Genomic DNA, 21,146 nt, shown 5'->3' with positions numbered 1-21,146 from the left:
GAAAAAAAGTTGTAAGATATTTAACAGTATATTACCTAATATATAGGTATGATAAATATACAAAACAGGACATAGTTATGGGTTTTTTATTGATATATATAAAATATAATCTACAAATATAGAGAGTTTCCTATTCATCAATTTTAGGGTAGAGGTTATCTCTAAAGAGGGAAGGTAAAGAATGAGATCAGGATTAAATGAATGCTTAAAATATATATGCAATCTTTTATTATTTAAGGGTGGGGGGATTTGGAACAAATGTAGCAAAATGTGGCCAAAAAACGTCTGATACAGCTAAGTGGTGACTTTAGAGGAGAGTTTTTCAACCTCTGTACCATTGGTATTTGAGGCAATATTTTTTGTTGTGGAAGCTTTCCTGTGCATTGTAGGATATTGAGATGTTTAGCAGCCTCTCTGGCCAGCCTCTATCCACTAGATGCAAGTAATAAACCTCCCCACCCTCCTCAGTTATGACAACCAAAATAATGACAAACGTTTTCCTCTGAGGGAAAAAAAAATCAACTTTGGTTGAAAACCACTGTTATACAGTATTTATTATATCTATTTGTTTAAAATAGATTGTGATATAAAATATATACCTATATTTCTTACATGCTAAATTTACATAGATAATTAAGGTAATTGTCAACATGTAATCATAAAATATTCCATTTTATAAGTTACAGAAATAAAAAAAGGCCTAAGTAACCCATACAATTTGTGATTAATTTTGTCTGAATTATTTAAGAAAGATTATACCAAAGAAGAATATTTCAAATTCACCTTAAAGAATGTGTAATGTTTTATGAATTTGAAAAGTGATGGGATAGTATTAGAAGTAGAAGGAACAGCAAGGAGGTAGAAACTGCTAATAATTTTAAGCAATTGAGAATTCTTCTATGAAATAAAAATACAGAGCACAGCTGTCAAATTTAGTGTCTTCAATCGTGCTAACATATATGTGTGAAGCAAACAAGTATAAGGAAATTGAGAGTAGTATGGCTCCGTGAAAAATTGGGGGAGAGTAAAGTTATGCCTTTACCTAGAGTAAAGATGTAAGTCTGGCAAATAATGACTAATGTCATTAAAAGATAAAATTAATATCCCTGTTGAATGTTGACATGTTAAAAATTAACTTGAGAAATAACTTCATGGATTGGGAGTCTTCATATGGTTAACATTTCAATTCTCCACAAATTGATTTTTAGATTAAATGCAGTCTCAAATATAATACCAGCAGGATTTCATGACAATGCAAAATATCTACACTATCCAAATCAATTTTGTAAAAGACCCAAGTTGTAGAACTTATACCACATGTCTTTGAAAGATACTATAATGAAGAAATGTGATAGTGGCGTAAAGATCAGCAAATAGATCAGTAGAACAGAGTAGGAAGTCCAGCAGCAGACTGAGTCACTGAGTCGTTTGATTTCTATGGAAGAAGCCAAGGTAATCAGGGTTTATTTTGTCTTTTCAACAAATCATACTGGAATAAGTAGATACTACAACTTGACATTTACATCACAATATATACAAAAATAATTCAAGTTGCATGATAGATCTAAACATAAAAGCTAAAACCTTAAAGCTTTTGCAGGAAAACGGCAGCAAATTTCTTCATAATTTGAGGCTGTGCAAAGGTTTCTTGGACTAGAGACAAAAAAAACAAGTATAGTGAAAGGACAAATTGACAAATTAAGACTTCATCAAAAATTAAAAGCAAGTTAAAAATTTTTATCTCAATAAAGATATCATTATGAAAAATAATAAGAATGTCACAGATGCAGGGAAAATATTTGCAGAATATGATATCTGACCAGGGACAGATATCTGGGATACACATGTAACTTCTATAACACACTAATAAAAAGACAAAGAGGTCTTCCCTGGTGGCGCAGTGGTTGAGAGTCTGCCTGCCGATGCAGGGGACGCGGGTTCGCACCCCGGTCCGGGAAGATCCCACATGCCGCGGAGCGGCTGGGCCCATGAGCCATGGCCGCTGAGCCTGTGCGTCCGGAGCCTGTGCTCCACAGCAGGAGAGGCCACAGAGGTGAGAGGCTCGCGTACCGCAAAAAAAAAAAAACAAAAACAAAGAAACCAATTTAAAGATGAGCAAAAATTTGTACACTCCACAAAGAAATCTATTGGAATAGCCAATAGATACTTGAAAATATGCTTATAATCAGTGTAATCTGGAAAATGGCAATTAAAAAAAAAAAAAAGAAGAATGAGATACCAGTACACACCCACCAACAATAAGAACAAATGTTGGGAGTAAGTGGACCAATTGGAATTCTCACATTTTATTGGTAGGAGTCTAAAATGCTAAAGCCATTTTAGGTTTTGTAAATTAATTTTTTATTTGTCCAGAGAAAGACCTAAAAAGGAGATCCCTGCTTCTGCACCATCATGAATGTTTTACGTAAAGCATTCAAATACTTCCCACAATAGTAAGTGTTGTATTTAACATGTTAATTTAATGTCTAAGATCATGTCAGTTATAGAATCATGTACAAGCTTCTGATGCATACTTGAGTTTTCATATAGTCTGAAGGGTGTTCCAAGATATGCACAATTTGGATTAAAACTAAAAATTTTCTGAGTAAACAGTCATATTCATACTATTACTTTTTATTCATACACTGCACAGAATTGTTGTTAGATACTATACATATGCTCTTTATTCTATTTATATAGATAAAGCAGGATAACTCTTCACTTAACAATGTATGCCTTTTAATAGAATGAAATTCCATGAGGGCAGATATTTTGTCTTGTTCACAGTCTTTCCTCAGTGTCTAGAATTATATGTAGCACATAATAAAAACTCAATGAGTATCTGTTGAATGAAGGAATGTGACTGTCAGATGATAATATTTGCAAGACTATGAATGTTTATGAGCCTACAATTTGTATGTCTTCATAAAATTTGACATTTTAAGAGGCTATGTGACTTGCTGAATATCTACAGTTAACATATATTACTTTGCTAGAAACTAAATAATTTTTAAAATTTGGGTAGATTTCTTTAGGTGCTTTAGAATTTTACTTCAAATATTCTGTAAAGCATGAGTTTTTATTTATATTTGTAATAACACATACTGAATTATAATTTGGGGACACAAAGTCTTTATAAATGCTTGGAGAAATGTATGTGTGTACATTTCAAATGATTTTCAAATGATTTTCACAGCTCATGGGGGCTTCAGTTAGATGCAATCACTCTTTAGATTTCATGGCTATGGAATAAGATCCTCTGAGAGAGATGCACTGTTCCTCTACCAATTAATTTCTCTCACTGTAGGTCACTCTTTTTAATATGTTAAGAACTATGTTTTTCATTGTTGCTTTTTCTTTATATCTGTTATTTTCCTTAGTATTATTAGGAATCAGAATCTTTGATTCTTATATTATGTATGTTTTATTTAGGTATTTTTTGGACAGTTTAGGTAATTTTAACATATTAAGTTTTTCTTTGAGAATTTCTACTAGTGCAGGTATTAAATAGTGGTTGTAGCGTTTTCCAAAATTAGATATCCACAGATCAGGGAGTCAGTTGTTATCTTTGTCACTTTCTGATGATTATGCACTCTCAGGGATTGAATCTCGCTTTTAAGAGTCAAATTCTGATTCTGCAAATGTGTTTTCCTCTCCCTTTGCCTGATCATTGAAGGTTTTTGGTAGAAAGCCAAGAAAGGAAATGACTGTTTTCATGTTTTCAGTTTTAGGAAACATATCTGTCTTGAGAGGTACCCAATAATGAATCTGCAAATAGCTTTTACAGTTAGAAGAAAAGAATAAATTAATCACAGTGTATCACATAAATATACTTCAAAAATGAAATTTAAAAAAAAGCATATTTCTGATAATTTAAGTAAAACATATTCATTATAAAAATGGGGGGGGGTAAAATGGCATAGAAAGGAGGTAAAGACCCTAGGTAAATCCACTGTTAACACTTTGGTATATATCTTCCCCACTAACTATCCATTTATCTGGCAAATTAATATCATATTGTATTTACTATGTTGCTATCTGAATATTTTATTTTTCACTTAGCAATAATCTAGAGTAACTAAATATTCATATGTCACATTATTTTTAATGATATCTTAGTATTCCATTAGTTGTACACAAAACCCAATCACTACTGGACATTTTAGCTATTTCAGATTGCAATGAATATCCCTGTCTCTACTTCCATATCTGATATCCTTTTTTTGGGTATTCTGGAGTAAAAACAGCACTTTCTATTAGCTCAAAATATTAACAGAAATAGCTGATAACGATGATCATTGTGAGATAATAGAATAACTATGGTGTGACTCTGGTTCTGATCCAAGTTAGTTAAGTAAATTCAATGCTCCGGTCTGGATAATTACTAATTATCCCTCAAGCCCTGGTATTCTTTTATGGCTGTGGATGTTTTCTAATGATTTGATGGAATACAATTCCTGAGTACACAGTAAGAGGTAGTTTTATCCATGATTTTGGGGTTAATTTACTCAGTTGTTTTTATTCTTAAATTGTATTATATAATGACCAGCAAGAGGTGCTGGGAATAGTAGAGCAGGTCATACCACGTAGTACCAGTATATACTTCACCCAAAGCGTGCCCTGAAGTGACCTTTATGGATCTCACAACTGTAACAATAGATCGCCCATATATTTGAAAAATATGTGTTCAGATGACTTGACTAACTCCTAAATCCTCAGGGTCATTCTCCTTAGATAATATACTTGATTTATTGGAACTGTGGTCTTTCTAAACATCTTATATCATTTAGTCCTTACGGAAAATTTTTATGTAATATATTTCATGATGGCAAAGTTTTACACATTTCATAACCATTTGATTTTCAAGGCTGTTTGTGCCAATAACAAATCAGGATGGTCCTGGCTCTCTGCATGCCTGCTGGGAAGTTCTTTTAAACTGTCAGGAATTATATTAAGTTAACATAAATCTGTCTAGAAAGAAGAGGCCTATGAGAAGGAGGTTCTCACTACCTCCAGGACATAGATTTTGGTCATCTCTGGGAAAATCCTTGTGACAAAAATGAACAACTGAAATGGGGGCATTTTGATATTTTGTCTCCTCAAGGAATACTGATTATTCTGTCCATGTAACTTAAGAAAATATAATTTAACTTAATAATATTCTGAATAAGACCTGAACACTTAGGGTATCCAAACCCTTACCCAATTTTATTCCTGTGAATGGACTGCTATTAGAACCCATGATCCATAATCTTACCCTTATTGCTGTTCAGCAATCAATTTACTTTATCTCCAAAGTCTGTTCTCTGTTCAGATCTTTCGCACAATGTTTTCTACCTTCTCCTCAAGCCTTCAGTAACCTCCTCCTCCATCATCATTTACATATGATGAATTTGTTCTTACGTACCTGAGAAAATTATAGGAATTATAGGAATAAAAAGAGAACATCTACACTCATGTTTTACACAAGGCTAACTCCCTCTCACAAACATAAACACATGACTCCAGCAATTCACCCCTCTCCCACATGATGAGTTTTCCCCTCGCTAGGTTATTCATAACTAAATATAGTGTCATTTCTACCATCTTAAGAAATCTCTTTCTCGTCTCGACTCACCATTCCAGCTATTGCCTCATTTCCCTTCTTTTTGCAGTACAAATTCATAAAAGAACTAATTATACTGATGTTTCCGACTTGCCTTTCCCAATCTCTCTTGAAACGACTCCAGTCTTTTGCTCCCACCATTTCTTTAAAACTATTCTTCACGAGGTTACCTACTATAGCTGATAATCAGTTTTTAGTATTCATCTTACTTGAGCTATTGAAAGCATTTGATACAGCAAAACTGTGTGTTTTTTATTGGCTTTCCAGGACCTCATATTCTTGGGTTTTTTTCTTCTACATTGCCAGTGATTAGTTTCTTAGGGCTTGATCTTTGAATATACCTGCCTTAAAGTCTGCATACTTTCCACAGTGAAAACATCTAGTTTCATGGCATTAGCACCACCTTTCTGTCTCTTTATTTTATCTACCTTTGTATCTGTCTACTTACCTCCCTACGTACCTATCATCTCTGTAGATGTATATACCAGAATTCTTTCAAATTCCAAATTCATATATCTAATTGCTTACTAAAATTTTTTCATGTGTATATCTAATAGGCAATTGCATATTGTGTGTACATTTGAGTTCTTAATTTTTCCTTCTCAAACTTGCTCTGGTTCAGTTCTTCTCCATCTCAGTTAAGAGTTAAACCATAGGCTAAACCTTGGGTCCATGCTTGATTGCCCTTTTTCAAATTTTACATTTAATTCATCCACAAATCTTATAGCTCTGCATTTAAAATACGTCCAGAATATAACCACTTTTTGACACTTTTGTTGCCAGGACCCTTTCCTAAATGACAAACATCTCTTTCCTGGATTATTGCAATCACCTCTTTGCTTTCTTTTTCCTATTTTCAGAACAATCTCTCTCAAACGTCTGTATAACTCACACCTTCATTGCCTCACCTCCTCATTGAAGCCTATTTGCAGTCTCCTTTAGCAATCCCTATCCCATTGCCTGCCTTAATGCTTTCCCTGGCACCAATCACATTACTTTAAGGCACATAATAGATTCTTATTACCTTCAAGACATGGGCCTTTGTCATCTCTGTGAAAAGGCTATGACAAAAATGAACAGATGAGATGAAATTTTTCAATATTTGGTCTCCTCAGAGAGTACTGGTTATTCTTTCTAAGTAACTTCAGAAATTAGCATTTAACTTAGTAATACTCTAAGTAGTAACTGAACCCTTAGCGTATCTTAAGCATTAGGATGAGGTTCCATATGAAATGAACCTCTTATAAGTGAAAAAATTAATCTAGAATACTATTTTATTTGCTGATAATGTTCTTTATCAAGATTCTAGAATATAAGTCAGTTGGGTAGTAATACTAGGCTTTATATAAGTTTTTTCATATTGTTATGAGAAAACTAGAAAACATTCATATTGCTTCATTCAAGATTTTTTACCTCTGTCTCTCAGGGGAAAAGAATTGAATGATGAAGGGTGTTTTGGCCACCACTCACATCTGCTAATTTCAGGAGGATATCTGTTAATATTCCTAGCTCCCTTGACTAAAATTTTCATCTTCCTTCCGGTCTTAATTCAATTTTATGACAAGTTGGACATGATTTGTCTTAACACTTACATTCCCCCGTCAAGGCAAATGCAGTCTGCTCCAACATATGGTCTCTTTTGGACAATATTTTAACCATAATTTATTCTACATACCCCTATGACTTGGAAATCTCTGGGGACCTTGAATGCCTGGATTGGAGGCAGATGTGATGATGAAGGCCTTCTTGGACTCAATAGCTAATGGGTGAATTGCTTACCATTCTTACAGAGACAGCAACATTAATCCAAACTGAAAAATTCATCACCAGCATTTATGGTTCTGAGTGGTAGCATATGGTGTTAATCCGGGAGAGTTTTACCTTTACTATAACTCTTGTAGGTCAATGACCTAAATATTATTAAAGTGAGAGAACCTCACTTTTAATTATTAACCTTATGGTGGCTCTTCTGTAGGACAGAGAAACAGTGTTTCTTCTGGATTTTAATTCTGGGCATAGGTATCAACATTTGTATTGTAATTTAATCATTAAAGAAGGAGGATGAGAAGTCTTAGATAAACATAGGTACTTTCAAACCCTATTAGTGACCACTTATCAATTTTTTTCTTCCCATAATGATGCCATTTCCTAAGATAAATTGAATAAAGACATAACACCCTCACCTTTTCAAATTACATATAAGACTTATAATACACTTGGAAATATCACCATTTTATGTTTTATGGACACGTCTGAATTTAGGAAACAACCAAAGACATACTGAACTGTGTTCGGTGAATCACTGAATGAACAATCTAGGCGATAAATATGAACAAATATTGGGTTGGCCAAAAAGTTCATTCGGGTTTTCTGTGAGATGTCATACAGAAAAACCCAAACGAATTTTTGGCCAACCCAAATAGATGTTTTTATACATGTTTTTCTGAAGATGACTCCTTAAAATTTATTAAGCTATAGCCTAATCATCAGAATAAATAAACATTTTACTAATTAGCCTATTGTGAAACAATGCATTCATACAAATTTTCAGTCTGGCAAGTTTAAATAGTTTCACAGTAATATACAGTCACCCTGAATGTTTTGGAATGTTTTGGAAAAGAGCATTCAAAGATGTCTTCTTAGGATCAATACATGTATTATAATAATGATAGCTAATACTTGTTAGTAGTTTTCATGAACCTGACAATCTTGCTCACATTTTTATAAACATCATTTATTTTTTCTTTCAATAAACATGTATTGAATGCTTATTCTAGGTCAAGTACTGTTCTAGGAACTTGGGATACATCAATAAACAAATAAACATAAATAAAGTTCCCTGCTATCATAGAATACTAGAGTGAAGGAGACTTTCAGGAAAGAATAGACATAGACTGTAGTAGGCTAGTTAGATTATAATACTGTTATGGGTTGAATTTTGTCCCCCTAAAATTCATATGTTGAAGTCGTAAGCCCCACTACCTTGAAATATGGCCTTACTTGGACATAGGGTATTTACAGAGGTAAGCAAGTTAAAATTAACTTACTAGGCTGGGCTCTAATACAATATGACTAGTGTTCTTATAAAAAGGGAAAACTTGGAGATATACATGCACATGGAGAGAATGCCCTGTGAAGATGAATTCTTCATAGATTTTTTCCACAAGCCAAGGAACACCAAAGGCTGTCAGAAAACTACCAGGCAAGGAGCATGGAACAAGTTCTCTGTTATAGCCCTCAGAAGTAACCAACCCTACAAAGACCTTGATCTCAGACTTCTAACTTCCAGAACTGTTAGGCAATAAATTTCTGTTTTCAAGTCATCCATTTGGGTTACTTTGTTATAGCAGCCTATTAAACTAATATAAGTATGTAGGATCATATGGGAGAATGTCTTTTAAAGATGGCCATCAACAATTCCTGTTCTCTCCATTGGTACATGCTACTCTTCCCATCATGAAGTGGAGTCTATTTACCTTTGTAGCTGGACTGGGCACGTGACTTGCTTTGAACAATAAAGTGAGTTGAACATGAGACTGTGACAGATTAGTACTAGGATTAGTCTATAAAAGACCTGATAGGTTCTATCTTTGCTCTCTAGGAATCCAGCTGCCATGCTTTAAACTAAAAGCAGGTGTAGACTTCTAGAGGAGGAATGGTAACATGAAGGATGACTGAAGCATCCCAAGTGCAACAAATACCAACTGACAGATAGACCAGTGAGGTGGTCTTTCACATTCCAGCTCCCAGATGACTCCCATATGAATGCAGCTGCAGAAGCAACCTGAGCCAGCACCACACAGAGCAGAGGAACTGCAGAGCTGAGCCCTAACTAATGCACAAAACAATGACAAATGCTACATCAGTTGTCATTTTAAGTTTCTACGTTTTGGGGTGATTTTTTACACAGCAATGTATCATTGAAAAATAGATTAAATTCTAAGGAAAAAGATTTTTAAAAGTAAGGTGAAGGAATTGAGAGAGAGTATTTGCGTGTGGTAGTCATAGTGGGGGAGGGGAGGGTGCTGTGATCCTCACTTAATCCTCACAACAATTGATGAGATAGATATAATTAATATTCCATTTCCCAAACAAGCAAATGAGGCTTACAGAGCTTCAGCAAAGTGTCCATTTTTACCCTGTGAGGTCCTGATTCACATTCAGGGCACCTGTCTAAAACACTCTACCAAATAAATTATTGGGAGTGAAAGAGAATAAATAGATCATTGTTGGTGACAGAATGTCATCAGAGTGAATTTTGCTCTCCTACATAACAGCCTAGGAAATATTTTTAAGAGAAAGATTTCAAGGAAAGTGTGATGGTTAATTTTATGTGTCAACTTGACTAAGCCACCATTATTCTATGTCTATGAAGGCATTTCTGGATGAAATTAACATTTGAAGCTGTAGACTGAGTAGAGCAGATTGCCTTCCCTAATGTGGGTGGACCTCATCAAATCCGTTGGAGGCCTAAATAGAACATAAAGGCTGCCCTCTCACGAGAAACAGAGAATTCTCCCCCCCTTACTGCCTTCAAGTAGGAGCTTTTTTTTTTTTCCTGCCTCTGGACTTGAACGAAAACATCAGCTCTTCCTGAATCTAGAACTTACTGGCCTTTAAACTGGAACTACACCATCATCTCTCCTGAGTCTCTGATTGCTGATTGAAAATCTGGGGCTTATCATCCTCCATAATTGTTCAAGCCAATTCCTTAAAATAAAACTGTAAATATGTGTCCTTTGATTCTGTGTCTCTGGAAAACCCTGACTAATATAGAATGGAAAAATACCATTTCTTCTTATCAAAAAATTAAAAGATACCTAATAAGGTTGAATAGAATGTCAGTGCTTCCATGCTAAAGATAAAATGCAGTTGGTATTTGTCTGAGAAAGAAGCATTGCTTTTGTTATAGATGATGGGTGAATATGACATCTGGGGTTTGGAGAGCCATTTTAGAAACTTAGTCTAAAATAACTTTTTAAAAAGCAAAAAACACTAAACCTCATGGGAGGAGCTGACTAATATAGATATGGTATAGCACACTGAAAGGCTGCATGAGACTCATTAGATCCAAACTGAGCTTTCTCCCTAGATTTCTTTATAATGTAGAAGACTTAAAAATGATATATTCATGAAAAATTGGAAAAAGAAAACAGCATCAAGAGAAATGAACTATATATAACTACACACATTAGACATCTTGCATTTCTTTTGTCATGGAGTGTGTTCTTTCATAACATGATAACTATATTTCTAGGTAAAATTGCATAAGATAAAATATATTTTCCTCATGAGAAGATAAAATTATTATTCCTGTGTCCTCTGCATCCAGATCTTGATTATATTGCAGCTAGTAATAGTCTGTGTAAGGCAAGTAATGCTTTCTTATTAGTCAAATTCCAATTGTCCTATTCACTCATTAAAAACTGACACTGTAGGAGAAATGCTTCTACTTAAATTGTGCCGTATTTCCCTGGAAAGGGAAGCAATTTTTCTCCCATACATTTTTAAATAGAATTAGAAAATATATGGTTTGTGTTTTTCAGCCAGTAGTGTTTTCATAAATTGTGTCTTGCAGGGTGAAAATAGACAAACGCTTTGTAATAGAGATTCCTCCTTGATGAAAAGTTTTGTGAATTTTGTCATAAGAAGAAAGCATGTGGGTGATGAAGTAAGAAAGATTAGTGTGGTTTCATTATTAATTTGCTGTATGACTTTGGTCATGTTATACCAACTTTATGAATTAACATTTCTCTCTATTTTTAATAATAATAATATCTAATTAGAAGGATTCTGGAATGGTTGAAGGTAGTATATGAAAAATAACTTAGTTCATCTTGAACATTATGATAACATTAGTTATTATCTACGATACCGTTTTTAACATAATTACCATTATTACTACATTTCAGGCAAGCAGAAAAGTCTCAACTATTTCAATGAACTCAGTAGGGAAGAAATAGAAGCACTTATCTGTCCTGAAGGACCTGGCAATGCCTTGGGTACCACATGTAACCACAGATCCATGATATAAGCACTAGTCAGCTTGATTCAATAATTCATACCATCAAGATTGTAAAGACTGTCTCTCATTTGAAGAATAAACATTTATAAAAAATGAGAAATTCAAGGTTTGATTTTAACCATGTATTCTATAAATAATTGGGCCATAATAATCCTAATTTCATGAATGTGTCCTGGTAACCCTGAAAGAGTCACTTATCCTTCTGAACTTCTGTTTCTTCACATGGAAAAAGTAGATAATGATGTTAATTAAATTAATATTCATGGACTTCCCTGGTAGCTCAGTGGTTGAGGGTGCGCCTGCCGATGCAGGGTACACGGGTTCATACCCCGGCCCGGGAGCATCCCACATGCGGCGGAAAGGCTGGGCCCGTGAGCCACGGCCGCCGAGCCTGTGCATCCGGAGCCTGTGCTCCGCAGCGGGAGGGGCCACAGTAGTGAGAGGCCCACGTACCGCAAAAAAAAAAAATAAATTAATATTCATATTATAAGACTGCTATAAGCGACCAATAATACATATACACATACACATGTACATGAACACATGTATGTGTTTTATAACTACTTGTAAAAGTAGTTGTACAAACAAAGCTAATGGAATAATATAGCAATTATATATAATACAGGAATTTATTCATATTATATGAATATTCAATGCATGAAAGTTAAATAAAATTCAACAATATAAACCGTGAGTTTAATTAGCTGTAAAGTTATGATTCTTATAAGAAATAAACACAGGGTTTCCATCACATTTTTCTGTAAAAATGTTTCAGGTGGTACTCTGATCTTCTCATTATGCTTGCAGATACTTATATTTCAGTCCATTAAAAAATTATATTTTGATCCAGATACATTATTATGAGTTGTTAATTTGCCTTATATACTCAGCCATGTGTGCAGAGACTGTGACATTTTTTCAGCAGAACAATCTTTGCACTCATAAACAGTGATAGTTCTTAAAAATGACACTACTGTGACAATTACTGGCCGGATACTAATCCTTACCACATGGAAAGTTTCAACCTAACCAAAGATTTTATCATTAGCCTTCATACCATTTTGAGAAAAATATATAAAAATTCTGACACCCATCTAAATAAATTATACATATATGAGCAAATGTGGAAGCCATTTACTCTAGTACAAAAATCATCATAACTATATCCAGATAGAATTTTGTAACCTCTAACCAAAATTGTGCAATATATTTTACCTGGATCTTTTTTTCTTCTTTTTTTAAGCCTGGCAAAGATTATTTCTGTAGTTACATGTAAATTATTAGTCCAAGCAAATCTGTGTCCCAGTCTTTGAAAGTCCATTTTGGGTAAAGTTTTCTTAGCAATTTAGTTTGATATAAGTTAAGATCATGGTTAGCTTGATATAAGCATGGTTATATCATGGTTATTGTGAGGAATAAAATAGCAAGCTTTTAAAGCAGCCTGAACTGCGCCTAGTACATAATCAGAACTGAATAAGTTATAATTTTTATTATTAATGAACCAAACTATACTGCAAAGGCTAGAGGGGCAAATTTCCTCATGTCCACCAGGGCTTGCTGTGTTTAGGATATCAAAATATCTTAAATAACACTAACTATGAAACTGAGGCTTAGTTTTTTTATATGTTCAAAGTGATTCTAGGAAGTGTTTATGGTGATGCTATTTTTCAAAACAAAAAGAAACTGAGGCCCAGAGAGGTTAAGAAATTTTCCTGAGATCACAAATCTGGAGAGTAGTAGAGATGGCATTAAACTCATGCTTTCTACTTTATATTTAATCTCTTTGAGTAATTGATCCAAAATAGGTGTTACTTATGGGCATGACCCAAATTCCTAGGAAGGCTTGTTCAAGAAGAAGATTCATATGATGATTTCAATATAGCAAAGATAGCTTTAGAAAAGAATAACTGAATTATGTTTACATTTCTCTTTAATAAAGCAGGATAAAGAACTGGATTAGTCAGCTTGTTGTACGTGGTGCTGTGTAGTAAACGATCCCTAAAATATGAGAGACTTGGAAAACAAAGATCCATTTCTTGTGAAGTGTAGAGTTGGTTTCAGTTCTGTTCTGTGTTTACTCCTTTTACTATCCAGGTTAAATAAAGAGCCCTCCTACTAGACTTGTCCATTGTTGTGGTAGAGGGATAGAAGAAGGCTCTGGTGGAGACTCAAGATGTTTCATATGGCTTCTGCTTGGACATGGCACAAGTAAAGTCTTCACATTCTATTGGCTAAAGCATGTCAATGACCATACCCAAAGTCAGTGACACATGGGCTTATATTCCTCCCACAGAAGACATATTTAGACAGAGGTATCTAACTCTCTGACCAAGAGAAGGGAGGGAAGTGGATTTACAGGGTAGTAGAGAATAAATGCAAGTAATGATATTATCTGCTGTAGTGTTTATCATATCTTAGATTCTTTTCATAGCAAAGATGGATAGTGTTTAGGAAAAACTTATTGTTTTCCTTTACTCTCATACTACTACCATACTCACAACACTTCTGAGCCAGATGTGGGTTTTTTTTTTCCCTACAAAGTAATTATCCACAGCACCAGTGGGATGTCCTACAATTCAACTCAATTCTTACACTAATGAGAGTTAGCACAGACCCCACAGGTTAAGGACTCAGTCCTATAAGACTGCTCTCCCCACCTCAGATGTCAGTTGCAACTTCTGGTTTTCACCTATGCTTCTGACCACTGGCTATGAATCAGAATTTCCCAAGATCCTCTCTTCAGAATCAATTATGTGAAAGAACAACTCCCAGAACTCAAGGAAACACTTTCATATACCAGCTTATTAGATAATAAGCGTTATGATAAAGAATACAGTTGAATAGCCAGATGAAGAGTTACGTAGGGTGAGGTGTGGAAGGGTCCCAAAGTTAGGAAATGTGCACCATCTCCCTGGAATATAGATGTGTTTACCAACCTGGAAGGTTTCTGAACCCTATACTTTAGGGATTTTAATGGAGGCTTCATCATACTGACATGATCAATTATCAACTCTACTTCCAGCCTCTCTCCCCTCTCTGGAGAATCAGAGGTGGGAATGAAAGTCCCAAGCTTCCAATCATGGCTTGATCTTTCCGGTGACCAGTCTCCATCTAGGAGCCCACCAAGAATTGCCTCATTAGAACAAAAGATGTTCCTCTCACCCAGGAAATTCCAAGGGTCTTAGGAGATCTCTGTCAGGAACCAAGGTCAAAGACTAACCATTAGAACAAAAGATTCTCCTAGCGTTCTTATTTACAAGAGTTTTAGGAGCTCTGAGTCAGTAACTGGGGCAGAAATATATATATTTCTTAGTTTTCTTATTATTTCACAGACAGAAAATTGTTTCTGGAAAGGTTTCAAGTAAATATAAATTTCAGCAGGAGAAAGGGTAGTGGGAAAGGGATAGTGGTGGACATAAGGCTTTAATCTTCTCAAGCTCCTAAAATATCTCTATTAACTTTAACGGGCTTCCGCTAAGAAGAGATTGCTTACCATAAAATCAGTGCTCTGGATTTTTTAAAATAGATACATGAATAAATGAAAGAATAATTAACAAATCATTCTTTTAAACCAGATACATTTTAATGGAAAATGAGAGAGAACTAATTATGTGAAAAGCAAAAAAATAACTCTGTATGATGTTGCTATCTAGATCCTTACCTATTCCCTATAGCCTTTTACCTAGCCTCTGTAGGTCAAATCTTTGCTTCTGTCCTCACCCTATTCTATAATCAGAGTTTCCCTTTTTAAAACATGATTGATCACATCTGCTCTAAATTCTTACATTCTTTACATTAAGTTTACACTCTTTAGCTTGGGGCGGAAGATCTATAATGAGCTGCCTCTAATTTACCTAAATGGTTTCATTTTTAACTTCTTTCCACATGCATCTTGGGTTTGAATTAGATAGTCACTTGAAAATGACATGTGCTACCTTTTTCTGGTGTTTCAATGTGATTGTTCCATCTGCCTGGAAGAGGTTTCTTCACCTTAATCTAAATAATAAGCTATTCAGACATCAAGACTGCCTGTGCCATCTTCTTAACAATGTCTCAATATTTTTTCGTTGTTTTAAAATCATAATTTTAAAATGTACTTATTGAAAAAATTATCAATGCAGAGATATACAAAGGAAAAATTACAAATTTCTGTCACCTCTGATGACAACTTGAAATTATAATGGAATAATCACAGTTTAGACATACAAAAATGGAGTTGGGGAGACATTGAGGATCTGGTCTCAAACATCTCTCTGCAGCACTGAAAACTTGATTTTTTTTTTAACTGTCCCAGGCTCAAAGACCCCTGCCAGCACAAACTTATGGTCTCACGGTTTCCCTTTGTAACTATGCAACCATTTCAAAAACAACCGATCCTTATTTAGCAAGCACCCTTACTTCTTGCCAGCTCCAATTATAATTCTCAATAAATAACTCATGTAATTAACCATATTCAATGCTTTATTTCACATTTTCTCCTATAAGTCTCACAACATCTTGGTTTTACTGTTTCCTAGATGACGCTTCTGTCTTAGTGAGGACATTTGATATTTACAAGGGCACAGGATCAAGATATGTCAGAGCCAGGGTTTGTACCTAGGTCTTTCCACAATTTCACACTGCTTCTTTTGACATTTTTATATGTCAAAAAAGTAAATACTGAACCATCTTAAAAGATCTCAGTTAACTAACTCTACTTAACAAATAAAAGACAAAATCTACCCTATCTCAGTAAGGTAGACATGTATCAGTAGGTTAACAGAGACCTAAGTGATATTAGCATTCTTCTGGGAGATGAATTAAAATGCTCCCCACATGTTTTCTCTGCCACACATGTAGAAAAAATCTTAACACCTAGTGGTTTCTGGCCAGAACTTGAGCATTACCGGACTCCCAAGAACATTGCACCTTGGTCGTGTATGAAGATAAGATTGGAAACATCTATAATTTGTGTTGTGTGATGTCCTAGCTAACTGGTTCACCATTGTGCTTTAGTTCCAATACAGTTACTGAGTACAAATCAAGGATTCAATAAATATTTATTGAATGAGTTTGTTGAATGGACTCTGTTTTTTTTTATGAAAATGTGTTAAAGAAATATCTCATTCTGTGGTATTATATATCTGTGCCATATAAATGATATTCATTTATTTATTTATTTAATCATTCTTGTGATTCAACAGTTAGTGACTGATACCTTTGCTGTTCCAGATTCTATACTTTCATGGAGCTTATCTTCTGTGTCTTCTTTATACTCTTAAAATTATCTAGTTCATTGTTATGCAAAAGTCTTTACCATGTTTATGATTTTCATTATACCAATGTATTTTAACTAAATCAACCCCTTTTTAATTCAATAGTTTAAAGACTGCATCATTTTAACAAAATGCAATATCCATGATGTCACAACTTTTATGTGGTAATTAATTCTTTCCAATACAAAAATTTAAATATATTATTAATATAAAATATTCATTAATTTATCACTTGAAATGATTGCACAAAAAACCTAATAGGTTTAAGTGTATGGTTTAGAAAACCCTGTTCTAGATTTACCCCACACTTTTAGAGCTAAGACATTAAAAACTGTGGTGGAGAACTGACACAATGAAGGCCAAAGATGCTGTTCATGGCAGTAAAAGCCAAAACACAGGCTTTCTTTTATGAATAAGATAATAATTCCATATGTACCTCATTTTAAGTTAGAAACATTATAATGCATCTTCCATTTCTCTCACATTTCAGCACACTATTTTTAGAAACAGTTTTATTTTTTCTTCCAGTTTTATTGAGAAAATTGATATAGAGCATGGTATAAGTTTAAAATATACAGCATAATGATTTGACTTACATACATCATGAAATGATTACCAGAATATGTTTAGTGAATACCTATTATCCCATATAGATACAAAATAAAAGAAAAAAATTTTTTCCTCGTGTTGAAAACTCCTAACAATTTTATATATAATATACAACAGTGTTAATTATATTTAGCATGTTGTACATTGCATCCCTAGTACTTCTTTATCTTACAACTGGAAATTTGTACTTTTTGGCTACCTTTATCCAATTCCCCCTCTTCTCAGCTACCCACTTCTGGTAATTGCAAATCTTCTTTTCTATGAGTTTGTTTGTTTTTGAAGGATAATTGACCTACAACATCATGTTCCTTCTTAGTGCGTGACATAGTGATTTGATATTTCTATACATTTCAAAATGATCAATATGATAAGTCTAGTTACCAACTGTCACCATACAGAGATGTTACACTGTTATTGACTATATTCCCAACATTGTACAATTTTATGTGACTTATTTATTTTGTAACTGTAAATTTGTGCCTCTTAATCTCCCTCACCTATTTCTCTCGTCTCCAACTCTTTTCCCTTTGGGTAACCACCTGTTTATTTTCTGTATCTGTGACTCTTTCTGTTTTGCTATGTTTCTTCATTTTTTTAAGATAACATATATAAATTAAATTATACAGTATTTGTTTTTTCTTTTTTTTGGTCTGATTTATTTCACATAGCATATTACCCTCTAGGTTCATCCATGTTGTTGCAAATGTCAAGATTTCATTCTTTTTATTACTAATATTCATATATATATATATATATATATATATATATGTATCACATCTGTACTCAACTATCAGTAGGCCCTTAGGTTGATTTTATCTTGGCTATTGTAAATAATGTTGCATACATCTTTTTGCATTAGTGTTTTCATTTTCTTCAGATAAATATCCAGGAGTGGAATTGGTGGATTGATTGGTAGTTCTGTTTGTTTGTTTGTGTTTTAGGGACATCCGCATTGTTTTCTATAGTGGCATCTCCAATTTACAGTCTCACCAATAGTGCACAAAATTTCCCTCGTTCTCCACGTCCTCGCCAACATTTGTTATTTCTTGTCTTTTTGATAATAGCCATTCTGACAGGTGTGAGGTGATAACTCATTGTGGTTTTGACTTGCACTTCTCTGATGATTAGGGCTGTTGATTTGCACTTTCTTGATGATTAGTGATGTTGGACATCTTTTCGTGTGCCCAATTTTTAATTGGGTTGTTTGGCTTTTCTTAGAAATAGTTTTAGAAGCCATTATAATTTCTAGGGACTTTCTTGAATTTATATTATACTGTGATAAACTATACTATACTGTATTTAATATATACACTACTATAAAGTAAATTCTCTGCAGTTTTAAAAATTTTGTGGGGGTATTGACCTAATAATGTTAACCAACTGTGCGTTCTATGGTCTGGCTACTTACCAGCTTTTTAACATTGGAAAATTAATTTAACTTTACTGGCCTTCTATGTCCTCATCTATAAAAAGGGATAATAATACTTATCTAGAGGCATAGCTGTGGTCATAAAATAAAATAATTGATGCTGGGCGTTTCAACTTGGCACATAGTAATTGGATATGTTGAGTATTCAACTTATGATGATTAGAGAATTTGATGAATGCTATGGCTCTTCTTCCCCAAAAGCTCTATAGTTACACATAAAATAAAAATTTTGAATACAAATGTCAGTATTTTTTCAGACCTCTGAAAACTTATCCTTCTAGCTTAAGTAGAGATCTACTGATATTTTTAAGGGTCCAAGTATTAAGGAAAAAGAATTACACTATTTTTAATCTTGGTGGTTGTAAACAAAACAGTCATCAATTTTCTAAGTCAACTAAGTAAATGCAACAGAATTTGAAAAAACAAATGTAGTATACGGAGCAGCAGAGATCTTCCTACAGGAATCTTAATGATATATGACACAAGCACACTTTAAAAATATATGGTGCAAGTATATTGTTGATAAAAGAAAATATATTTACTTGGATTATTGAGAACAGAAATATGGAATATAATAAAAGTAGAGAGTGTCAATGAAAGTGGATATAGCATTTCTATGTGTTAAGGGATCTGTTAGATAGAGAAAATGACCTTAGGTATCTGGAGCTCCAGTCTCTTCCTTGTTTATTTACAGTGCTTTCACCACTGCTGAGATGTTTTAGAAGGATAATAGGTAGAGTGAATGTTAGTGACTGGATTATGAAGCCAATAGGTTTCTAAGAACCAACATTTATAGATATGGCACTACACTGATAACAGACACAGTTACCTGTTGATGATTGGACAGGGACAGAAAAGAAATGGTAACAAAAGTTTAAGAAGGTATATGGTGAAAAGAAAAAAGAAATGGAAGCAATGCCTAGACTCATAATGTACTGAGGACAGAGGAATACAAGTAGAAACAGGAGAAAGCTTTGGAACAACTATTTAGTGGGGAGAAAAGAGCAAATCAGAAAAAAAAAAAATCTAGAAAGCTTTTGGTATAATTCAACCAAGCCACAGGGAATTCATAGACAGAAAAGGAAATGAACTTTAAATGGAAGCAGAAGAATTCAACTTGATAATCATTCTCTATCATCTGTTAGAGCATAAACACAGGCATGGGCTTTAGCTAGACTATCAGGTGCAAATACCTGAACTGGAAATGGAGCACCAGTGCATAGATGGACCAAATGAGAAAAGAAAGCATTAAGGATAAATCCAAACTGAAACTAAAAATACAAGCAACATAGATTGTACTTTTTAAATATAAAAAGAAAAAAAGCATAAAGTTACTAATGAATTTAAAATTCATCCAAAAATCAACAGCTAACCATGAAAAAGAAAATTATACCAAGATGACAAGTGTTTAAAAGAAAAGAGATAAAACAAATCAAATCATAAAATACAGAAATATCTTTTTTGTCTTCAAATACTTTTGGCATGTTGTTTTTCCTGCTTTCCATTAAAATAAACAGTAATGCTTAATGATACAGTAATTCATTTTCAACAATAAATTTCCCTTCATCTGGATAAAACATATGATACTGAAAAATCTGGTGCGGGTAAATATGAGAATTTAGTTTCCTTTATACCTAAGATGTGGGTTTTTCCTCTTTGGGATAATTGTGGGGAAAAGAAAGTGGAAATTGGGACTAGTAGAGGGAGCTAAACAGCAGGCAATTTGGAGTGGAGGCTATCGCAATTCTTGGCGAAAGAAGAAAGGAGGTAAGAGGAAGTAAATTCAGCTTTGAACTATACTGTCCCATCTGCTGAGATACTGGGGGAATGTATGAATAAAATGGACTTAAATAGGCAATGCTTTTGTCCTATCTGAGGCCATAGGAACTCCCGAGAGATGGGAGATCAACATTCTTAAGCATAATATCAGAAAGCATTGGAATTTTGGACAGACAACCAGATGTAGAAAAAGAATGCTTTTTAATTAAGTGATGTTGATGACAAAGCTCAATGATTTAAAAGCAACTTACTGCAGCTGTGGAACAAGAAAAGTCTGCAATTGTCACTAAGAGAAGAATAAATAGGAATTAACGGAACGGTACTCAATTTATTGATTAAAATATACAAGGAATAATTGATATTCTCTTCAATTACTGTGCTATGTAACATTGAGTAATTTAGATAGGTCAAGAAGTGGGCTAGGCAATTTTGATACACTGTCTC

The sequence above is a fragment of the Monodon monoceros genome, unplaced genomic scaffold (genome assembly GCF_005190385.1).
Source record: "Monodon monoceros isolate NGI ecotype Baffin Bay Population unplaced genomic scaffold, NGI_Narwhal_1 Super_Scaffold_20, whole genome shotgun sequence".
NCBI classification, from domain to species: Eukaryota; Metazoa; Chordata; class Mammalia; order Artiodactyla; family Monodontidae; genus Monodon; species Monodon monoceros.
Note: the sequence above shows the minus strand (reverse complement) of the source record.